This window comes from Microcaecilia unicolor, chromosome 11, assembly GCF_901765095.1.
Source record: "Microcaecilia unicolor chromosome 11, aMicUni1.1, whole genome shotgun sequence".
In the NCBI taxonomy this organism is placed as follows: Eukaryota; Metazoa; Chordata; class Amphibia; order Gymnophiona; family Siphonopidae; genus Microcaecilia; species Microcaecilia unicolor.
The window spans coordinates 95,883,254-95,905,827 of record NC_044041.1 but is presented as its reverse complement, the minus strand read 5'-3'; positions in this window follow the sequence as shown (position 1 = coordinate 95,905,827).

The following is a 22,574-nucleotide window of genomic DNA, read 5'->3' as shown; positions in this document are numbered from 1 at the left end:
ATAATCTTATATGCAACATGTGGGCTGGTAGATAGAGTAGTTAAACCTGATGGCAGAATGATATAAAAGAACAGTTATGAGGAGTGATTACATAGAAATATTATTGAAGAACAACAAAACACACAATCATGAAGTGATTGTAGAGTAAGTTGAAGTTGCAGCAATTCTGAAGTGGCTGAACTGATGGTAGAGGGCAGCACTGTTATACTGCTCAGTTCACTTCCAGGATGCTGGCCCAATCACAATGCCTCAGTAGTGGGCGGGTTGTTATGACTGCCTTTCACTGATATTAGCAACTGCTCTGACTGTGGAAGCAGCAGGAAAAAACAGCTGATTGTAGAGTAAATTTAAGCTGCAGGGATTCAGAAGTGGCTGAACTGATGGTAGAGAGCTGCTGTACTGATGACCACAAAGTCCTTAGGCAGCCAGCAGACACACTGTAAAGTGCGGGGAGACACAAACAGTGGCTGCAAGCAGCAAACACTCGCTGTAGATGGGTAGACCGATCAGATGTCTCAGACTAGGCTCCCTGCTATGTTCTCAAATGAAATGGATCCACAGTTTAAGTTGGTTGGCCATAGTAAGAGGAACTTACAGTATCGTAGTTGTTCCTGAAATTTCAATGTAGGGAGCGTGGTAAAATACACTATGATCTCTACTCATAGTAACATAGTAAATGACGATAAAGACCTGTACGGTCCATCCAGTCTGCCCAACAAGATAAACTAATTTGCATGGCATGTGATACTTTATATGTATATCCGAGTTTGATTTGTCCTTGCCTTTCTCAGGGCACAGACTGTAGAAGTCTGCAGCACTGTTCTTGTACTAAGTTCTGAAGGGAAAGGGAAATGGGACTTGATATACTGCCTTTCTGAGGTTTTTTGCAACTACATCCAAAGCGGTTTACATATATTCAGGTACTTATTTTGTACCAGGGGCAATGGGGGGTTAAGTGACTTGCCCAGAATCACAAGGAGCTGCAGTGGGGAATTGAACTCAGCTCCCCAGGATCAGAGTCTGCTGCACTAACCACTAGGCTACTCCTCCACTAGCAACATTCCATGTAGAAGTCTGCCCTTGCAGATGATCTGCAAGGGAAAGCTTCTACATGGAATGTTGCTAGTGGAATAGCAACATTAACATTCCATGTAGAATCTCAAATAGTAGCAACAGAATCTCAATAGTAGCAACATTCCATCTAGAATCTCCAATAGTAGCAACATTCTATGTAGAATCTCAAATAGGGAAATGGGACTTGATATACCACCTTTCTGAGGTTTTTGCAACTACATTCAAAGCAGTTTACATATATTCAGGTACTTATTTTGTACCAGGGGCAATGGAGGGTTAAGTGACTTGCCCAGAGTCATATGGAGCTGCAGTGGGAATCAAACTCAGTTCCCCAGTATCAAAGTCCACTGCACTAACCACTAGGCTACTCCTCCACTCTAACATCGAAGCCCCTTAAAATGTAAACTCCAGCCCATCCCTATCTATTCAGTCACGATCAAGGCATAGACCGTAGAAGTCTGCCCTGCTCCCATTTTGTTTCCCAATTACCGGCGTCACCACCCAATCTCCGCTAAGATTCCGCGGAACCATTCCTTCTATGGTTATGTCTTTATGCTATTATCTACTGAGCAGGTGTTTTTAACTTAGTCCTTGGGGGAAAAAACTCAGCCTGTCCAGTTTACAGAATAGTCACAATGAAAATGCATGAGGCCTATTCACTAGGCAAAGCTTAACCAGTAGGCAAAGCAGGCACTTACCTAAGGCAGCAAAACAGCAGCAGATAAGACAAAACAAAAAAAAAAAAAAAATCCTGCCAGCCACACTTTTTTTTTTTAAACCTGCAGGGAGGGTGACCAATTTTCATATAGCCCCTTCAAGGAACTGGTTGACGGACAGACCCCAGAGGGTGGTGGTTAATGGAATTCGCTCGGATGAGGGAAAGGTGAGTAGTAGAGTGCCTCAGGGATTGGTGCTGGGGCCGATTCTGTTCAATATATTTGTGAGTGACATTGCCGAAGGGTTAGAAGGTAAAGTTTGACTTTTCGCGGATGATACTAAGATTTGTAAGAGTGGACACCCAGGAGGGAATGGAAAACATGGAAAAGGATCTGCAGAAGCTAGAAGAATGGTCTAAGGGTTGGCAATTAAAATTCAATGCAAAGAAATGCAAAGTGATGCACTTAGGGAGTAGAAATCCACGGGAGATGTACTTAGGCAGTGAGAGTCTGATATGTACAGACAGGGAGAGGGATCTTGGGGTGATAGTATCTGAGGATCTGAAGGCGACGAAAGTGTGACAAGGCGGTGGCCATAGCTAGAAGGTTGCTAGGCTGTATAGAGAGAGGTGTGACCAGCAGAAGAAAGGAGGTGTTGATGCCCCTGTATAAGTCGTTGGTGAGGCCCCACCTGGAGTATTGTGTTCAGTTTGGAGGCCGTATCTTGCTAAGGATGTAAAAAGAATTGAAGTGGTACAAAAAAAAAAAGCTACAAAAATGGTATGGGATTTGCGTTACAAGTCGTATGAGGAGAGACATGCTGACCTGAACATGTATACCCTGGAGGAAAGGAGAAACAGGGGTGATATGATACAGACGTTCAAATATTTGAAAGGTATTAATCCGCAAATGAACCTTTTCCATAGATGGGAAGGTGGTAGAACTAGAGGACATGAAATGAGATTGAAGGGGGGCAGACTCAAGAAAAATGTCAGGAAGTATTTTTTCACGGAGTGGTGGTGGAAATGAAAACTACTACTACTACTACTACTATTTAGCATTTCTATAGCGCTACAAGGCGTACGCAGTAACAGAATTCAAAACTGCGTGGGATAAACATAAAGGAATCCTGTTCAGAAGGAATCGATCCTCAGAAGCTTAGCGGAGATTGGGTGGCAGAGATGGTGGTGGGAGGTGGGGCTAGTGGTTGGGAGGCAGGGCTAGTGCTAGGCAGACTTCTACGGTCTGTGCCCTGAAAATGGCAGATACAAATCAAGGTCAAGTATACACATAAAGTAGCACATATGAGTTTATCTTGTTGGGCAGACTGGATGGACCGTACAGGTCTTTTGCTGCTGTCATCTACTTTGTTACTAAAGTTACTGAAAAAGGTGTGAGCAAATCTACATAATAATAATTTATGGTCTCTGCTTTCTATCTTGTAACTGCCAAAACAATTCTTTGCTGGTCTCTACTAAGGGAGCACAGACTAGCTAATAAATCAGTTTGCTTTTGCAGTATTCAGGACTCACAAATATTGTAAAGAAAGAGAAAAAGTATAATGTGTATAAAAGAACAGGCATCATATACAAGGCATTAGTTCTTTTGGCTGAAAAAGTACGCTCAGCATTTTCAATGACCATCATTGGCAATTATTTGCCTCGGTGCAGAGCAAGAAACCTGTGTAACTAAAAACAACTGCTTACAACCAAACATGATGGAATCAGTATAAAATATTCTTCAGTCAGAGAAGTAACCTAATAGTTAGTGCAGTAGCCTGAGAGCTAGGGGACCCAGGTTCAATTCCCACTGCAGCTCCTTGTGATTCTGGATAAGTCACTTAACCCTCCACTGCCCCAGATATAAAATAGGTACCTGCATATAATATGTAAACTGTGGTATATCAAATCCCATCCCATTTACCTGTCAAATTACAAGTAGCTCATGGTGATAAACTATTGAAGATGGCCAACTTACCATGCCACAGAGATGCCAAGTTACCCATTTTCAGGATGGAGATTTTGGGATAGTGTTGGATTTCTGACCAACCCATCCTGGTGCATTATGGGACTTGCAACACTGATTTCAATGGGTAGGATCAGGCACTACAAATCCCACACTGCAGTGGGATGTAATTTCAAAACCAGGACTGACCAAAAAGTCTTCAGCCTGGAACTTAGTTACTTGACACCTCTAATGACATATATAGAAAAAGGCACCCCCTGCTTCCAATTTTTTTTTTTTTTAGTTAGGAATAACATGTAATGGGATTTGATATACCGCCTTTCTGTGGTCCAATCAAAGTGGTTAACATTTATTATGTGCAGGTACTTTATCTCTAGTGGGCTCACAATCTAAGTTTTTGTACCTGGGGCACTGGAGGGTTAATTGCCTTGCCCAGAGTCACAAGAAGCTTCAGTGGGAAATGGAACCCACATGCCCAGGGTATTAGCCCACTGCACTAATCTTTAGGTTGCTCCTCCAATCCATTGGGTCATTTAGCAACCTCTCTCATTTTGCTATGGCTCCTTCTGGCCCATGTCTACAGACCCTAATCAGGGAAGTAGCCACGGGCGGGCCTGGACGGGCCCAGGCCCAGCCACTTTCCCTCCAGGCCCGCCCATCCAACATCCTGCTGCTGTCGATGCCTTTTCTCCCACAGCTCCGCCGGGTCTGGGAAGCAGTGTTCAGCAGCGTTGCCTGCCTTTAAAAATAATTCATCTCCCCAGGCTCCGCTGCATTTATTTCTTCGCCTGTCGCAAAGCGCTGCCGTTCGCACAGGCAGCTCCGTTCCCCTTTGCCGCGTCCATCTGGCCCTATGTATCCACTACAAGAAGTGGGTCAGAGAGGGCCAGATGGACGCGGCAAAGGGGAGTGGAGCTGCCTGTGCAAACGGCAGCGCTTTGCAACGGCCGAAGAAGTAAATGCAGTGGAGCCTGGGGAGACGAATTATTTTAAAAGGCAGGCAGGCAACGCTGCTGAACGCTGCTTCCTGCCATGCTGGTGACTGGCGCAGGGATGAGACTTCTCAAGCCTTGGGGGCCTCCAGAAGATTCTTCAGCTGGCAGGGCCCGGAGATCCCCGTCAGCCCAGGTATTTATCTTTACGGGAGGGGGATGGACAGAGAGGAAATATGTGGGTCATGCCCACCCAGTCCACCCCCAGGCCCACCTAAAAATTGGGGTCTGGCTACGCTACTGCCCTAAATGCAGCCGCTAGGTTTCAGTGATGCATAAGAACTAATGCCCCAACCAGGAAGACTGGAGCCAAGTTATCAAACCCAGTGCACTGTACTGCCTGCAGCACTAGGCTCCAGTGAGATCCTTTGGGACCATATTCCAACAGTACAGAGGATAAACCCAATTACAATACATTCTCCATTTCTTTCATCAATAACTGTATTTTCAAAAATCTTTGGAAAACTGATTATTTCACTATAACATTCAGGCGCAAATACTCAAAAGCCATCGTTTATAGCCACAGCTGAACTTACCTGAAGTGAAACAGCGATCGATGCTCAAAGTAAATTGTATGCAAATGGGATGCAAGGGAAGTCTGCATGCAGTTCAGTAGGAAAAATGTCTAACACATGTGCAGAGAACGGTCTTGAAGTAAGCATCGATGTTCTACACATCAGCAAGAAAAAAATATAAAGCAGAAATGGCTGCCGTAAATCAAACCATTTCTCCCCATGCATCATAGATGGCTGTCATATGTGTTCCTAGAGGATTGATTACCTTTTTTTCTGTTTTTTAATTGTTCATCACTCTTTTATTTTTTACATTACTGTTACTGGTGGAACACACACAATACATGCACATGAAAAGTGCAGATACTATTAAAAATTGCAAGCAGACCACTGCACCGAGAAGCTGCCTTTTCACATGCAACGCCACCTCAGACATTACAGGTAGGCACTCGCTTCTGTGCATTGCATGGATTGCTCATTTTATGTTTCAACTGTTTTTATTGATGATACAAGAACTGTAACAAAGCCTTAATTTACAACCATTGATAAAGCCATTGATATAAAATTTTGATCAAACATGTCTGTAACTTGTGTCACCAATTTGTATTTTGTAACTTTTTCTCTCCCCCCTCAGCCCCACAAACTACTATCGCTGTACCTGAAAGAAATTAACATCCTTTGTTAAAGTGAATAATAAAGAATAATAAAATGAAAGATTGTTGTCGCTAATTTCACATATTGTGTTATATTTATAAAGATACCTTGTTTAGATTCCTTATCCCTCCCACCCAGTGGCGTTTCCCCCCCCCCCTGGGTGCAGCGCCCCCCCCGGCGAAACGACACCTTCTCCCTCCCCCCCGGCGAAACGACACCCCCCCGGGTGCATTTTTACCTGCTGGGGAGGTGCCGCGCGCCTGTCGGCGTCGCTCGTTCCATGCTCCCTCTGTTCCGGGGCAGAGGGAGCACAGAACGAGCAGTGCCGACAGGCGCGTGGCACCCCTCCCCAGCGGTGTGCATCCGGGGCGGACCGCACCCACCGCCTCCCCTAGGAACGCCACTGCTCCCACCTCCCTCCCTCCCTTACTTAGACTACCGCGTTTCTTTCCTTTCTTCATGGTGTCTACTGTTTCAATCCCGCACCAAACATCTGTCCACTTTGATATTGTTGGATAATACACAGCCATCCCCTCATTAAATCTCCCTCTGCTTTCTTCGCCTATTGTCTCTTCCCTATTGCCTTTCTTCCCCCTCTTGGTATAATTTCCTTCTAAAGCGTGTGAAACTTATTTAAAACAGCACTTCTTGCTTTATGGGAAATAGATTGCAAATACTTGTTCCAGATGGAGACAAAAAGTGGATTGCTCATTTTAATACTAATGAGCTTGTTTTAATATATTTGCATAGCATTTTCGGTCGCTGCTTCCACAAACGATAAAATCAGTACTGAAACCCTTTGTGCATGAGACCCACAATAACGTACATGCAAAACTGACTAAAACTAGTCTAAATGAAGCCAGTACATGTTGAGCATCAGGTCCACAGATAGTTATCCTTAACTGTGGAAAACAGAATGGCTGTTAATTTTAATAGGCTTTGTTTTAATAATAGTTTCTATATATTAGTTTCTCTTAACTGTTGAGTGAGTTTGCTGTGTTTAACCCCCTCATAATTATTTCAATTTTTGTTCTTTTGGATTGCAGTTGTACACCGCTTTGATATGCCTTTAGCAAATTAAAAAGTATAGTAAATACATAAACCACATTTTCAACGATAGCAGAGAACAAAACATTTACAATGTCCTAAGGCATCTGACCACATATTCTGCAGAAACAAGACTGACAATGGCAGGCACTTGTTTGTTCAGCTTTGGTTCTAGTATTAAAAAGACAGCTCTCTCAACATTCTCCTTTGTGATTACTACAGTTGATGTCCTGCTCAAAGCCCAGGAGCTAGAATGGTGCGATCACTGACAAAACTAAATGTAAGACATTTCTTATTTTACAATGACAGCAGTGGGCCATAAGCAAACACTACATAAGACATACAATTGGTGGATTATGAGAAGTCTTTTACAAATGAGGTGTGGTGTTGCAAAGGAAGGATGAAACAGAGATTAGACTACTTGGGGATTTTGTTTTTCAACATTCAGCATGGAGCTCAATCAGCAAGGCTCACAAATCTGTTCTTGTTCAGAAATCCTATGCCTCAGTACAATATGTGTGCACTGAAAAAAAAAAAATTGTATGGTTACAGCATTAATCCATATGAAGAGCTTTATACACTGCCTCTTTGATCCAAAACGTCACTGAAATAGTTTACAATACCATAACATAAATGCCTACATTTAAACAAAAACAAAAAAGCTATTAGACTAAGAAATGTGCATATTTTTGTTGCATCGGCCTTGAGTGAATTCCTTTCAAAAGGCGGTAAGATGAAGCAAATATATTTGATAGGGGAATGGCATAACATGCAATTTTAATGCTAACTTTTAATAGTTTTAGCACTGAAAAAAGGCACCCTAGAATAGCATGCAAATACAAACGGATAATGGACTTACTTCCAATTAGGGAAGCGCACTAAACCCCCAAACATATTTTTTTCTCCACTTTTAGCACAGGGTTTTAATGCAGTCCTTTTAACTTTCATCTACTTTAATGGCAGTCAATGGAAATCTAAAAATCAGACCCGGGCTCCAAGGACGAATTCCAAACCACTAATTTACTAAGCCCCACCCACCCTATCAATTTGACTTCACCTGAACCGACGCTGGGCTAGTAGCAACAAATCTATAGAACAGGAAGTGAAGCAGCATTTGAATCAAGAGATAAGCACAGAAGGGCTAATGCAGAAAAACCACACGGTACACCCGTATGCAGGTTTTTACCACAAAATTTTAGTTTACTGCCTGCCTCTCCGCAGCGTAGACTGTAATATATTAACCATACATACCGCATAGCTCACGCGGTAATTAGGAAGAGACAATGGTACGCATACGCATGCCTCAAGCATTAACGGCAGCCATATTGTGTATATTGTGTAATGAAATAAAATATGCTGGCTTCCAGCCAGCGCATGCGCATTTGGTGGATCACGGCATAAAAAATTAGTCGATTATAGATGTCTACAAATATGCTTTTCTTTACCTGCGGCTGCACAAGATCTATCTGCACCTAATTTTTGCCCCTGCATAAATCTGGCTGTACAACTGTACAATTCTGATTGTGCACAACAGGTGCGATTTTAGATGCAAGTTGGTGTGACGATATATGCCAATTAAAAAAAAAAAAAAACAGTCAAAAGTGGGTTTTGAGCCAATATCTAACCGAAAAATAGCACCAGAAGATAATCAAAGAATGACGTAAAGTATGTGCACACCAATGATGCCAAAAAGGAAATGCTGAAAAAAATGTTGTGCATGCTAAAGTGTCTAGCACTGGCATCACAAAAAAAAAGTTTATGCCATACAGAAAGGTGAATGCTAAAGGTTTCTCCCACAGCGAACTGTGCATTAACTCAAAGCTTATTTTGCAGGGCTGATATTTATGCAAAAAGAACAACAGGAGCATTGGAATGCTAGCACATTTGTTTCTGTTCATACATGTGCACAAGCCTGTTGTTTCAAAGTTGTAGGTCACTTGTTATGGTTGAAGAAAGAAATATATTTAAAACGGCATTATTTTCTCAACCACCCTGTCGATGCTGCCTCAGACCTGGTGATAAACTTCTGACCTAAGATCCCAGTGCTCAAAACTACTGCACTGTACTGAACAGCACTCCAGAACAACTCCCTAATGGTAGGGTTACCATATTTGCTCCCCCCCCCCCCCCCCAAAAAAAAAGAAGACACATGCCCCACCCCTGCCACCCCACCCCCTCTCACATACCACCCCACAGTGTCCTATCCTGCCGAGGTGGTCAAGTGACCTCTTCGGGGCAGGAAAGAGCCCCCTCTTTTCTGCCCAGAACGGCTGCAGAGACTGTCTTGCTCCCTCCTGTATCGGCGCACATTCAAAATGGCCACCAAGAGTGACCTAGTCTCATGAGGACACTTCAACTCTCAGTGGCCATTTTGCATTAGTACTAATCAGTGTTAGTACCGGAATCAGTAAACAACAATCTGCAGGCGCTCTGGGCAGGAATGACGGGGCTCTTTCGTGCGCCGAAGAGGTCACTAGACCAGTACAGGAAGGGAAGGATAGGACACCACTAGGCCCGCCCGCGCATTTGTCTGCAAATCTGGACAAACAGGCAGGCTGGCAAAACCCACCTGTTTGCCCTGCCAGGTCCTCAAAAAGAGGTCATGTCCGGGTAAAACCAGACATGTAACCCTACCTAATGGTCAACACTAATCAGATGCAAATATAGGTGCACATAGCATTGGAGAGCTCAGCAGGAGGCTAGCGTCTGGTGCATGTGCTCAAGAGGTGTGTGTTGAGCACAACTCTTAAGCACATGAAGAGCGAGGTGCCAGTTTCCAACTTGAGTGGAAGGTATAACCTTTAAGTCCATAGATGTACCAGATATTGTAAATAGCAGAGTTTTTACCTTTATTGCTCTTGGCAGGGACTCTATGCAGAGGTTAGCGGGAGATCAGGCAGGCAGTGAGGGAGGACTGATGAGAGCTGCTACCACACAGAGCTTACACTGCTCCAGCTGCTGCTCCGCTCCATCCTTTGATTTGCAAAACAGTTGTTTGCATGCAGTTCAACAGATGCTGCTAGCATCCCAGCCAAAGTTGAAATTGTACACTGGGAGGAGGGGAAGGGGGGGGGGGGGCTTCTGCCTCTTCTACACCCTTATGGCAACTCCAAACTGGCATAGGGTTTGCATCAGGAAGAGCACCCTTATTTGGCAGGCTGGTCTATGTGCAGTGGGGAAGAACAGGAAATTACTTCACCAGCATGCATTTGAATGCTCACTGTGCTGTGAACCAGAGATTGGTTTAGGTCTTACCAAAAGCCTTGAAAACTACGTACGGCCACCTAAACTTCCAGAAAAAAATAAAAATTAACCTGTTTAAAAAGACATACCCTACCAATCCAACATAAATGCCTGATTTCTGCAACACAACAAAACTAAAGTACGTAATGGACATAACACAACTCCTCCGTTGTACGATTCCCTAATGTGGCCGTGCCACATGAACTTTATCTTGGCAGAGCTGGTGGTTGGGAGGCGGGGCTAGTGCTGGGCAGACATACGGTCTGTGCCGGGGCTGGTGGTTGGGAGGCGGGACTAGAGCTGGGCAGACTTATATGGTCCGTGCTGGGGCTGGTGGTTGGGCGGCGGGGATAGTGCTGGACAGACTTATACGGTCTGTGCCAGGACTGGTAGTTGGGAGGCGGGGATAGTGCTGGGCAGACTTATACAGTCTGTGCCCTGAAGAGGACAGTACAAATAAAAAAGTAGCACATATGAATTTATCTTCTTGGGCAGACTGGATGGACCATGCAGGTCTTTTTCTGTCGTCATCTACTATGTTACTATGAGGCATATTTTCAAAGCACTTAGCCTTCCAAAGTTCCATAGGTTTCTATGGAACTTTGGAAGGCTAAGTGCTTTGAAAATATGCCCATAAGTATCTTACCACAACATCACTTTGTATTTGTTTACACCAGCGTCTCCAAACACCTCTCCGGTACTATGTAAGCCACATTGAGCCTACAACTAGGTGGGAAAATGTGGGATACAAATATAACAAATAAATAAATATACAGCTAATATCCTCTGTTAAGGGTTCAGTGCAGTTTACATTAGTGGTTTGATCATTAACAGTTAAAAAAATCTGACTGTGGGATCAAAATGATGATGGATGTCTCTTTTTGGAAACATTAGATAATATGCTTAACTTAGTTGTTAAGAAGTCTTTTTTTTTTTATTGTTTTGTTAAAAAAATTGCAGTATATTATTTCACCACCTCTACCTTTAGAGTAGTGGTTCAATCTTTAATTCTTTCTAGGACCGATTATTGTAATAGTGTTTTTTTTTTCAGTCTGTAACAAAGCATCATGGCATAGTTTGCAGATAATACAAAATACAGCAACCAGGCTGATTTATTCTCTGCATCGATTTGTTACATCATACTTGTTAAAAAATGCTTTGGCGGGTGTAGTTTAAACTTGGGATTCTTGTCTTTAGGATATTACATGGTGAGGCCCCTTATTGTGAACAGTGTTTACTGCACTTTCCATCCATGTGTAGTGTTAGATTTAAGAAATTATTGTCTACTTATATTTCTTAAAAGGTTGTATAATTTTGGAATTCCTTACCATTAGAACTTAGGTTGATAGGCATTTATATTTTAGGAAATCACTTAAGACCTTTTTTTTTTAATTGCAGAAGCATTTTAATGTATAGAAATTGGTTTTGTTTCCTTTATTGTACTGATTGATATGTAACATCTTAACATTTGTTTCACTCGTTTAATATGTAACCCACATTGAATTAATGGCATTATTTTATTTATTAGGATTTATTTACCACCTTTTTGAAGGAATTCACTCAAGGCAGTGTATTAGCGGGATATAAGTCTACGATAATGTAGTGTAATGTAATGATGAAGGAGGCAGCACAGCCAGTCACTGACCTACTAAGTTAGTCCAATATAAAGGTGTCACTCACAAGTTGTTTGTTCACCTTTATTTCCACATACAGAAGGAATCTAACAGTGCGAACACAGTTCAATAAGACACTGCACTGTATTGTTACCCTGTACCATGCTTTGGATAGTTAATGGAAAAACCATGACATTATCCAGTGAGCTCATTAAATAAGAGAAGCACATCTTAGAGTTGAAAAGTTATTTTCATTGTGTAGTAAACAGTATGACTCTCAAACTAATCATCACATTGTATGCTGGGCTAGCACAAAGATAAGTTGGAATACTCAACCTAAATGGAGTTTTATTTTATTTTGAGAAAATACTGACATTCCCTCAAGGCTCCTTGTACCCCTGTAGGAAATTATATTTTACAGACATCCATGTGGATTTTAAGAAATTTCACTATGTAAGCATACCAGTAAAAATCCGTATACAAATCCCAAACATTCAAGATTGCACTACAGGGAACAGATTTATCAAGAGAGAGCGCTGAATAGTTAGGACAGTGGCATTATGTCATCATGTATATAGTTGACACACTGACCTGAACTTGCTCTTGCAATCACTGTGAAGGCAAACCAAACATGCAACTTGCCCAACAAAAGTGAAACCATAAAGTCCACTGATTGTAGGCCAGATATGTGATGAATTCTGGAGGAAACAAAACAAGGGCTGCTAGCGAGATGCAGGGGAACTAAATTAACATATTACACATTAGAAAATAGGGGGAGTTGCTGGGAGGTGAAGACAAGACAGAAAAGATGTTGGCTTATTTTTACTGTTCGGTTCTTTTCACAATGCAGCTGTGATTTTGGAAAGAAAGTTTTTTTTATCTTTCTGCTGTTCTGCAACAATGCTTGTAAACACCTTTAGTTCTAGTGTAACTTAATTAGTAGCGAGAAAAGTTCAACCTCACACAAGCTTCATGGAAATGTGCACGTCTTAACCAACAAGTTTCTTTCCATCTGCAAAAAAGCAATTTGTTAAACAGATGGGTCTTAAATCTCACATAAGTATCTTCTGCAAGCCCATTAGGGACAGAGGAAGTACCAGCATATAATAAATGTAAACTCCACAGAAAGACAGGATATCAAATCTATGCCTCCTCCCTCCCTTTTCAATTTTCACACACTAAAATGTTCCCACACTGTCAAAAGAAATACCAAGAACCTGATGGTGGTGCATCTTTCTATTACAAGCTAAATGTTGCATAGAGCCCTTGAATAGCTGCAGTGATGCCTGGATATTTGATGCATTAATACACCGATAGTTAACTTTCAGTATGGGACCAATTTAAGGTCTACAGACCAATGGGGCTAAGTATATAGTAGGCAACTCTTGAATATGGTGCCCTCTGGAGGAAGCTGCTGGTGGTGTATGTCTAGTAGCATATCAAATACATTTACTGTCACTGCTGAAGAACTTAGGGGCTTTTTTTTTTTTTTTTTACTAAATTGCAGTAAAAGGTGTCCTTAACGTATGCTTAAATGCGTCATTCCCGCATGCTGAGGCCATTTTTACAACATAAAATGGTCAATGTTTCTATTTCCAGCATTAATGGCCACACACAAATTTTCTGATTATCGCATGACCACTTAACTACACCTATTTTGTAGGTGGGAAGAACTCATGTGCTAATTAGCACATGTCAATGCAGCTGCACTAATTAGTGCAGAACCCTACTTTCTGCTCCCAATGCTAAAAAATGTTAGTTTTTAACATGTGGGAAGCACATGCAAAAATTAGCGCAGGACCCCTGAGCGCACCCCACAGTAAGCACTTTTTTGTTTGTTTGTTTCGGTAAGCAGACAACTTAGTAAAAGGGCCCCTTACTGTTTAGTGCAATATGACCTGAAGCTTTTCACCGGTCACCTTGCATCTTTCTGAAATGAAGGGGACAAAAGGAACAAGCCCTTTGCTCAGTGGCGTAGCCAGACATCCAATTTTGGGTGGGCCTCAGCCCAAAGTAGGTGGGCACAAAATTTTCTCTCTGCCCCGCCCTTCCTCCCCCTATTCTCCATCTCTCCCCCAGCACCTCCCAACTCAAAATAGAAACAGAAGCACTTTAGCTCATGAGGAAAGTGACATCTGCTATGCATATTTCTCAAGCTATCATATTTCAGTTAAGATTCAAAATAAAATGCCTTTTCTACCTTTGTTGTCTGGTCATTTTCTTTTTCCATCATGTTGATCCAGTTTCTCTTTTGAACTTTCCAATCTTTCTGCTATTTCTCCTTCAAGCAGCTGCTGTCCATTTGTCTTTTTCTCCTCTCTTGTTCCATTCCCTCACTTCACTTGCCTCTGACATATTAACCTTTCCATATTAGCTTTCCTCTCTTTTTCTTTTCTTTGTCCACCCAAATTTTATCCTAACCCCTTTTACTTTTCAGATACCTGTCAGATTTCCATTTCCTTTCCACACACTAGTTCTCCTATTCCCCATCTCTCTACTTCTCCAGCCATCCATTCCCTTCCATCTTCAATCTATGCCCCATTACCATATTTCTTTCTCCTGTAATCACCATCTTCCTCACGTTTATTTCCTTGCCACCCCCTTGGCCTCTCCCACATGGTTCCATCTTTCCCAGTGTCTCTCTCCCTCCACCCTTCTAGCCCAGCATCTGCTCCCTCTCTTCTCCCCAGCCTTCACCCCCTCCCAGCATCTTCCTGTCACTTCTCTCTTTCGTCTTGCCCCCCTCTCCTGTGATCCAGTGTGGCCAGGATTTCCCCCACTCCTTCCCTGATGCCCACACACACACGTCCAGAACCTTTCCCTTCAGCCCGCTCCCCTTTGTCTTCCTCACCTCCCCCCCAAACATCCAGAACCTCTCCCTTCCCCCACACACGTCCAGAACCTCTCCCTTCCCTTCAGCCCGCTCCCCTTTGTCTTCCTCACCCCCCACACGTCCAGAACCTCTCCCTTCCCTTCAGCCCGCTCCCCTTTGTCTTCCTCACCCCCCCATACGTCCAGAACCTCTCCCTTCCCTTCAGCCCGCTCCCCTTTGTCTTCCTCACCCCCACACGTCCAGAACCTCTCCCTTCCCTTTAGCCCGCTCCCCTTTGTCTCCCTCACCCCCCCACACGTCCAGAACCTCTCCCTTCCCTTCAGCCCGCTCCCCTGTCTTCCTCACCCCCCCACACGTCCAGAACCTTTCCCTTCCCCCACACACGTCCAGAACCTCTCCATTCCCTTAATCCCGCTCCCCTTTGTCTTCCTCACCCCCCCACACATGTCCAGAACCTCTCCCTTCCCTTTAGCCCCCCTCCCCTTGCAGGGCAAGCAGACCACTGTCTTCCTCACCCTCTCCCACCCCAGCACTTGTATTCAATGCTATCGGCGCTGCCTCCACCTCACAGTCTCTGTCTCCATCTCCCCCCCCCCCCCCCGTGGCAGTGCTTAGAATTTGCTACCGGCGCTGCCTGACATCACAGATGCGGAACTGACGACCTGCTCCAAGACCTTCCCTCTGCCGCGTGTGTTCTTCTGCCCTGCATAAACAGGAAGTTGAATCAGCGCGGCAGAGGGAAGGCCCCGCCCCCGGAGCAGGACGTTGCGCCACGTGTCAGCTGTCAGGCAGTGCTGGTAGCAAATCGCAAGCTGCTACGGGAGTGGGAGACGGACTCGGAGACTGTGATGTGGAGGAGGCAGTGCCAATAGCGTTGAAGACAAGTGCTACTGCGGGGGTAGGAGAGAGTGAGGAGACACAGTGACATCTGGGTGGGCCTGACCAAAAACTGGGCGGGCCTGGGCCCACCCGTAGCTACGCCCCTGCCTTTGCTGACTCATTTTAGGGATACTATGGGTTCTAGGTCAGTTCCCACCTAGGACAATTCCCACCACATTAGGGAGGACAATTCTCACCCATAACTAAAAAAAAATACAAAACACATTAGGACAATTAATCTCTTTTCTCCTTCCAGAGCATTTAGGGGGGCAAAGTCCCCCCCAAACATTACCTTTAAACATCCCTTTCCCCTTCCAAACATGCAATTCATGTCCCCCACACCCCCCTCTAACTGCACCCTACATAAAAGTAAACTAAAAAAAAGATTTTAAATGCTCCTAAATCAGTAAATAGAAATTCTGAATGTTGCCCACAACATGCTAGATGTCCCTATAATAATCAGCCCCTGATAATGACACACATTATACTTTCTCTGTGTACATCCGTATGCTGGCACTACACAAACGATCCTCGCAGCAATACAACCCCAGTGCCTTCCCACTTTCTCAACCTCATTCAAAAAAAGTAGCACCTCACATTTACACAGCGTGACGTGATGCACCGCAACACCATGGCTCATGGGGAAAAAAAAGTCACCGATAGCAGAATGAAAAGGTTAAAAAAAAAAAGGCGAGCAGGGGTGGGAATTGTCCGCCTTAGGTGGGAAATGTCTGGTGGGAACTCGCTGGATACCATACTATGACATCCCAAAACCCTTCTCCCCCTCCTGAATGCCATCTTCAGCCCTAGTGAACTTACAACTTATTTCTGTGCCAAGTACTCCACCATGTTCTGATATCAAAAGTCAACGTTTTATTGGAGATGATTTTATTTAAAATTGGAGGTGGTTTTATTTAAAATTGAACTGAATGTTTGTGTTATTCCATTGTATGAGGAAGGGGGTTAGAGCAGCCAAGTTACCCATTCCAGGAGGGAGACCTTTTTGGTTGGTCCTGGTTTTCTGCCAGCCTGGTGCATTATGAGACCTGCAGCACTGATTTCAATGGACAGAATCATGGACTAGAGAATGATGTGGGTATGGGGACAGAGCCTGAGGGAAAGGGACAGACGCCATGGGGATGGGAGCAAACTTTGTCCCTGTGTCATTCTCTACTTTGAAGCCTGTTAATGAACTGGATTGTTATTTATGTTTGAGTGATGCATACAATATTGTTTTTTTTAAACAAGCAAAAGTGCTGGCCACAACTGGCAAAATTTGCATGGGGGATTCTGTACATTCCTGCTATCAGCACATTTTCTATTGCTGGAAGGACTGTGGAAGACAGGAGCTAGACTGAATCCTGAGATCGTTAATTACTTATTCATCCACAGATTAAAAAGTCATGTGCTTTATAGGGCATAGTTCCCCCTCACTAGGGCATACAGAACATGTTGTATTTTGTACCCCTGGACATTTTAACAGGGTGGATTAGGATTCCTTGGCATAGTAGAAGTCAGCTATTGTTGGGGTTGGAAGGCTAGAGTGTGGTGGGGTTATTATAGTTGCTCGTTTGTTGTTTTCTATTTGTGATTTATCAACAACAGTTGCACAGCATAGTTTCTTTTTATACTTTAATAAAAAGATTTAAATATAAAATCATAAGCATTCAAGGCTTTTGCAGATGAGGACAGAATCTGTGGGGATGGAGACAGTGTGGGGACAAACTCTGTCCCCATGTCATTCTCTATCATGGACTATTATACTGCTTTGGAATTTAAGTTTAAAACCAGGACCGGCCAAAACGTTTCCCTCCTGGAATGGGCAACTTGGCAGCACTGTATTTATATATTGTTTACTGGTACGAAGACAACTACACCACCTTAAAATTATCCTCTCAATAGACACCTCTTAAATGAAAATATGATATAATCCTGTATTCATGGTAGCATTATACAGACTGATGGTGAAATCATTTCGTTTTTTTTTTTTTTTTTAGCAGCAATAGAAATAGAATTAATCATAGAAAAGAAAATATGATACCTTTTTTATTGGACTAACAATACATTTTTTGATTAGCTTTCGAAGGTAGCCCTTCGTCTGATCAGATATAAGCAAATTTTGAGAAGTAACAGCATATACAAGTGAAACATCAAAGTATTTCAGTGACAGTCTGAAAGGATGAGGGAGGGGTGGGCTAGGTGAGAAATAGAGAGGACTGAGAGGATGAGGGACACGGAGATATGCATGGGGATCATTTGACTTCAAAGGTCTTGCGTTCCTGTATTGTTTTAAAGTTTCCCTTAAATATTCTCACCATAAAATCATATATTACAATGTTCTGGTTTTGTAAAGTGCTGTCCCACAGAGGTAACTTCCTGGTTGGAACTGGCATTTTTCAAATGTCTATGTAAATTAAATCTCTTCTTCAACATCTGGCTTGTTTCTCCAATATAGCATCCTTCGTCACATTTTTTTAAAAATATTGGATGACATATACTACATTGGGAGATGAGCATGTGAAGGATTCCTTTATGTTGAGTACTAGCCGTTAAACCCATTAAAACGGGCGAGATTTCCAGCTACCCTCCTCGCCGCCGCTCCCTCCCCCCTCCGTGCCGGGCCCCCTGCACTGACCTGATCGCTCTGCTGCTGCCTGCAGTGCTTCCACACAGAGGTGCGAGGCGCTGTCAGGTCAGTGCAGGGGGCCCGATATGGAGGTGGGCGGGAGCGGGGGAGGGTGGAGGTTAGTGCACGCAATGTTGGTTTCCAGGCTCCAGTGGCAGCGTCTGACAGTCCGACTCCGTTTCCCTCTCTCTTCCGCCCTCTGACATCATCACATCTTGACACAAGGGCGGGACAGAGAGGGAAGTCTCTACTGCGCATTTGCAAGTGAGTCGGTCACTTGCCATTTATATGTTTGACTAGCTGTTGAGCCCGTTAAAATGGGCTAGTATGGGTTTTTCCAAGGCCCCCTCCCCTAGCCACTGTAGGGCCCCCCCATAAAGTCGCCGCTGCTGGTCCCCCCCCCCCCGGAGTCGCCGCTGCCACCCCTCCCGGGTCCTCTCTTTGCTATTGAACTTACGTCGCTGAAATGCAGCACGCAGATCAGCAGAGCTCCCGTCGGCCTTCCTTCTCTGCCTGTGTCCCGCCCTCGTGTGACGTAACGTAGGCGAGGGCGGGACACAGGCAGGGAAGGCCAACGGGAGCTCAGCTGATCTGCCTGCAGTGTGTCAGCGATGTAAGTTCAATACCTAAGAGAGTGCTTGGGCCGGGTGGAGGGGGGGCGGCGACTCCGGGTGGGGGGGAGCGGTAGCGACATCGGTGGTTCCCTCCCTCCCCTTCGCGCAGTTTCCCTCTCTGTCCCGCCCTCATCACGTATTGACGCGAGGCAGGACAGAGAGGGAAGTCTCTACTGCGCATTTGCGGGTAAGTACGGTCACTCACCATTTATATGTTTGATTTTTCCTTTGTGAATGACTGTGGGGTCTTGTGAAATGTTTTGGCATAGTTTGCAGCTGGATATATTGCAAGGATGTGTGCCATTCTCTTCTTTATGGGTTTCTGTTGAGAGCTTGCTTCTCACTAGCTTGTGTTTTAAATTGGGTGGCTGTCAGAAGGCCAGTACTGGTGAGGATGGGAATATCTTACAGTAATTCATCCTTCTGGAGTAGTGGCTGCAGATCTCTTATGATTTTCCTCAGTTTTTCCAGCTCTGGGTCACTATAAGGGGGGGGTGGGGTTGTCTGTGGCTTTCTTTTCTTTGGATTGTAGCAGAGTTTCCCTGGGTGTTTTGAGAGAGGAGGCAATATTCTTGGAGATTATTTTGGGGTTGTAGCCTTTCTGTTCGAAGTATGCAGTCAGGATTTTGAGGTGCCTATCTCTGTCCCCTGGGTCAGAGCAGATACGGTGGTATCTTGTGGCTTGGCTAGGAATAATGGATTTTTTTTTTATGTATGTGAAGGGTGGAAGCTGGAGTTGTGGAGGTAGCTGCATTTGTCTGTGGGCTTCCTATATATGGATGTTTGTATGTAGCCATTGCTGATTGAAACTGTGGTGTCCAAAAAATTGACTTTTTCTGGGGAGTAGTCAATTTTGAATCTGATTGCAGGATGGTATGTATTGAAAGAACTGTAAAATTGTTTTAGAGTTTCTTCCCCCTCCGTCCAAATCATAAAAATGTCATCAATATACCGGTAGTATTTTAGGGGTGTGGTCTGATATGTATTCAGAAATCTTTCAGTTCAGCCATAAAGAGGTTAGCATATTGAGCTGCTGCCCTGGTGCTCATCGCAGTGCCCATGATTTGTAGGTAGATATCAATGTTAAAGCGGAAATAGTTGCGAGTTAGAATAAATTTGATTAATTTTGTAATAGTTTCTGGTGAGTATTGATGGTCCAGTGTGGATGTTTTTAAGAGCTTCTCACATGCAGCTATGCCATCCACATGGGGAATGTTGCTGTATAGTGATTCTACATCCATCATGACCAGAAGGGTACCCGGTGGTAATTGCTTGATATTTTTCAATTTATTCAGAAAGTCTGTGGTGTCTTGAATGAAGCTGTTTGTCTTGTGCACAAGAGGCTTCAGAATCCCCTCTATAAGTCCAGATATTTTCTTCATGAGTGTGCCAATACCCAATATGATTGGTCTGCCAGGGTTTCCGGGTTTTGGGTAGCATGTAGAATGTGCCCACAGAGGGCTGATTTGGTATGAGTTTCTTCAGATGTGGCTGTACTTGTTCAGGAAATGTTCTGATAAGGCCTTTCAGATGTTTCGTATAGTCCTGTGTGGGATCTTCAGTTAGTTTCCTGTAGTATGTTTTGTCCGAGAGCTGTCTGTGCCCTTCTTTGATGTATGTGTGTCCATAATCACCACTGAGCCCCCTTTGTGGGTTTGATGATAATGCGTTGGTTGTTTTGTAGGTTGCTTAAGGCTGCTCTTTCTGGTGGAGTAAGGTTGTACAGGACTTTATTTTGTTTGCTGGAAAGTTGTGATTTTACTCTGTACCTGAAACTTTCTATGTAGCTGTCTAGTTTATTGTTTTGTCCACATTGTGGGGTGAAATATGTTCTTTCATTTAAAATTGTGTTCCAGTCTGTTGGGTGTTACTTTATTGTGAAAATGTATATTTCAGGTGATGTTTTATAAAGAATTCTTCCAGATCCGAGTATAATTGAATTTGATCAAGCTTGCTGGATGGGTAAAATTAGAGTCCTTTGGAAAGTACAGAGACTTCATGCTGTGATAATTGATAGTTTGAGAGGTTTACTATCCCCAAACATTTCTGATAGGGAGATCAGTGGTGGTTTGCCTGCACGATATTTGCAGACTTTCTTGATCTCCTGGTTGTTCAGATTTTGATTTTCACATACCTCAGATGGATTGTAAAGTGTATCCAAGTTGTTTGGGCCTATTAGGATTGCAGCACTGTTTCTGCTCCGAGGTTGTTGTTTTTCTCTCTGTGATTGTGCAGGAGAGAAGACAGCTTCATTTCTTTTTTTGTGGATAGCAATATATTGTTTCTCCACTTGGGTATTATGCAGGTCCTCCTTAAGTTGGCTCATAAGGTGTGGACATAGTTCCATGTTCCTTATGATTTCATCCCTTTGGGTTTTAATCATTTTCTTCTTCTTGTAGAGTTGATGTACAAGTTCATTTCTTAGTTTCTGGCTAGTGCATTTGCAGAGTTTATCTGCATAGTCAGAATTGTAAGTAGTAGCCAAAGGATTTTTCAGTCCATTTGGACTGATGTTATTCTTCTTGCAGATGGTCAGAAAGTAAAGATGACTGTTTACTTTTGTTTCTTTTTCCATAAGTTTGTTCATTTGCTTTTTCATGCAGCACCCACCAGACAGGACTTAACAAAGATCTAGGTGTTCTAGTCCATTACAAACCATGAAAATTTCACTGCCTTGTCACCCTCTGGTCACCATACATATCTCCCTGTCCCTCATCCTCTCAGCCCTCTGTTTCTCACTTAGCCCACCCCTCCATCATCCTTTCAGATTGTCACTGAAATACTTTGATGTTTCATTTATATATGCTGTTATCAAAATTTGCTTATTTCTGATCAAAGGGCTACCTTCAAAAGCTAATCAAAAATGTATTTAGTCCAATAAAAAGGTATCATCTTATTTTCATGTTTTATTTTATTCTATTTCTATTGACTACTTTTAGAAGTGGACTAACACATCTTTCTTTTTTTTTTTTTTAGATTGTCCTTGACTGTAGAACAATGCTCATCGATCATCATCCATCACAATCAACTGTAAATACAAAACAGGTCAACTGATTAAAGAAACACACACATTGAATATGCAGAATTTAATATTAATGATTTCTTCCCAGAAGACAAATTATATTAATAATCATTTGCTGTTTTTAAAATATAATGATTATATCATGCCCACCATAACTTACTGTAGTCAATTTGATGAAACATATCAAGTATTTCAGTTGAATGATTGTAGTTAAATGTTCTACAATAAACATTTTAGTGTACTTTATATTCATTCTGGCTTTGGTCTGCTACTCTGGTCTGTGGAAAAGTTCGTAAATCATTATTAGCCAAGTAGACTTTAGAAAGCCACTACTTATCTCTGGAATGAGCAGCAAGGAATGGATTGAACCCTTTGGATCTGTCAGGTGCTTCATAAGATTGTTTTGCTATAAATTGCATTGGCTAGTCCTAGGATGACCAAAAGGTAGCATGAATGCCACATTAGCTCAGTGACCATGACTTGTTGCTGTCAGAGATAGGGCTCAATGGACCACTGGTCTGCCCTACCAGACCTACCTTTTTGTTGTTCTGTTCACTCAGAGATAAAAAGGCTGAGTAACTTTTTGAGAAAAGATTTCCCAAGGACATACTTTTATTCCATCTTGATGACATATACAGAACTTCAGTATTTATCCTACACTTTTTTGGAGTCTTTTTTGTAAAGATGTCAAGACCTATTTATTTCAACTTTCTTTTTTTCTGATGTGTAGCTGTATGTTTTTATACTGTATATGTTTGTTATCCACTCAGGTGGATAAGATGGTGGATGGGGTATACATTTTTTAAATAAAGTCTTTGTTGAAGCAATTGCTCTTATTTGGTTT